Source organism: Orycteropus afer, unplaced genomic scaffold, assembly GCF_000298275.1.
Source record: "Orycteropus afer afer isolate SDZICR_OR568_19922 unplaced genomic scaffold, OryAfe1.0 scaffold00617, whole genome shotgun sequence".
Taxonomy (NCBI): Eukaryota; Metazoa; Chordata; class Mammalia; order Tubulidentata; family Orycteropodidae; genus Orycteropus; species Orycteropus afer.
Window position 1 is genome coordinate 350,362 of NW_006922204.1, and position 2,405 is coordinate 352,766.

The 2,405-nt window shown below is 40.0% G+C and overlaps 1 protein-coding gene across 1 annotated transcript in view; it reads right to left on the minus strand.

The window, feature by feature from the left end:
* The window catches only part of PCYT1B (phosphate cytidylyltransferase 1B, choline), a 148,188-nt gene that overhangs the window by 59,180 nt on the left and 86,603 nt on the right, over nt 1-2,405 (minus strand). The window lies entirely within an intron of this gene.

The following is a 2,405-nucleotide window of genomic DNA, read 5'->3' on the forward strand; positions in this document are numbered from 1 at the left end:
TCTGAGGAGTGGCTGGTGGGTTTGAACCGCCAGCCATCTGGTTAGCAGGCAAGTGTCTTAGCCACTATGCTACCAGAGCTCCCCATGCCTGTTTAGGGTGGTGTAATAGTTAAGGTAGTGTGTCAACTTTGCTGGGCAGCTGGTAGTAAGTTATTCCCTATAATGACTGGCAATTGGCTCTGTGGTAGAATTTGCCAAGAGCAACTGAGTAGCTGCTTTTAAACTCCTGATTGTTAAAGTCATCCACTTGGGGTATTTCTGTTGGAGCAGCACAGGTGGGATGCATCTTGAGTCCTGCCTTGCTGGAGTGTATGACTCAGATCACCACCCTTAGCTTCCTTGAGGGTATATGTAGCAATCTTCTGGGAAGTTTCACCCTCCCTCTTGCTCTGGTTCTGCATTTTGGCTCATCATCATCTTACCCCTGGATTTGGAACAGCAGCTATCATCTGATCTGCTGAATGAGGTTCATCAAACCCCAAGGATTGAGAGGATCCTCCAGACCTATTTACAGACCTGGGACTTGCCAGCCTGCCAGCCTCTCCCAGCTTCACCACTACTATGTGAGATGATTCCTTGGGTGTCTATGAGTTCTGTGAGATGTTACAGCAAAATACAGAACCCTAAGACGAAGGGGAAATTACTGAGAGGAGGAGGAGGAGCTAATGTCTGAAATGATGGAGTAGCATGGTAGTTTGGACATTTGGGATATATTTCACCTCCGCCTAATGCAGATCAGCATTGTGCTGATCTTTCTAGGAGAAATAGTTCAAGCAATATTGAAAGCTGAACATTTCTTCCGATGCTACTTTTGATGTGCCAGTCAAGGGCCATAGCTGGTATTCCTATTCACTAAACCTGCACCTAGCCATCTCCAAATGTGAGTCACCAAAATTACCAAAGCTTAAACACTATAGAGGTCTCCTTGTGGCCCAAGGAGCCTGGGACCAGACTTCAGGTGCTAGTGCTCACTTGAGAAATGGTGTTCAATTCAAGGTAAAGGAAAATGAGCAAGTGAATGTTTCCTGCCTGCTTTGGGTTCCCTCTGAATGACTTGCCCAGTACCATTGCCTTTCACCATATTTTCCTTCTGGAAAGAACACCATTCAATAATCATACAGTCACCATCATTGTCAAAAGCTGCAGAAGGATTCCTTTTAAATATCAGGAAGGTAGTTTGAAATATGCAGAAGATGACAAAGCACTATTAAAATAGATAAAACAATCTCTTACTAGAACATTTCAAGATCTATCCTGAAGTGTAATGCTGTCAGTGATAGGATAATAAGCATATGCCTATAAGGAAGATAAGTTAATACAACTACTATTCAAATTTACATACCAACCACTAATGCCAAAGATGAAGAAATTGGACATTTTTTACCAACTTCTGCAGTTGAAATCGATCAAATATGAAATCAAGATGCATTGATAATTAACGGTGATTGGAATGTGAAAACTGGAAACAAAGAAGAAGGATTGGTAGTTGGAAAATACTGTCTTGGTGACAGAAATAATGCTGAAGATTGCATGATAGAATTTTGCAAGACCAACAGTTTATTCATTGCAAATATCTTTTTTCAACAACAAAAACAGTGATTATACACATGGACCTTGCTAGATGGAATATACATAGTATTCCATCAAATATCCAAATAGATTATATCTGCAGAAAAAGAAGATGGAGAAGCTCAATATCATCAATCAGAACAAGGCCAGGGGCCAACTGTGGAACAGACCATCAATTACTCACATGCAAGTCCAAGATGAATCTGAAGAAAATTAAAGCAAGTCCATGAGAGCCAAAGTAAAACTTCTGGTTTATCTCACTTGCATTTAAAAACCATTTCAGAATAAATTTGACACATTGAATACTAATGACCGAAGACCAGATGACTTCTGGAATGACATCAAGGATATCATACAAGAAAAGAGCAAAAGGTCATTAAAAAGACAAGAAAGAAAGAAAAGACCAAAACAGAGGTCAGGAGACTCGGAAACTTGCTCTTGAAACTTGAGTACATAAAGTGAAAGGAAGAAACGGTGAAGTAAACGAGTTGAACAGAAGATTTCAAACAATGGCTCAAGAAGAAAAAGTAAAGTATTAAAATGAAATGTGCAAAGACCTGGAGATAGAAAACCAAAAGGAAAGAGAAAGCTTGGCATTTCTCAAGCTGAAAGAAGTGAAGAAAAAATTCAAGCCTTGCATTGCAATACTGAAGGGTTCTATGGGCAAAAAAATTGAATAACACAGGAAGCATCAAAAGAAGATGGAAGGGAGTTAAAGTAAGACTGTGGAATAGGCAGACAAACTACACAGAGCCTCTTCAACAAAGAAAAGGGGAACCAATTAACACAGATACAGAAGATAATCCTGGAGCCTTGAGCTTTGACAGGAAGGATAT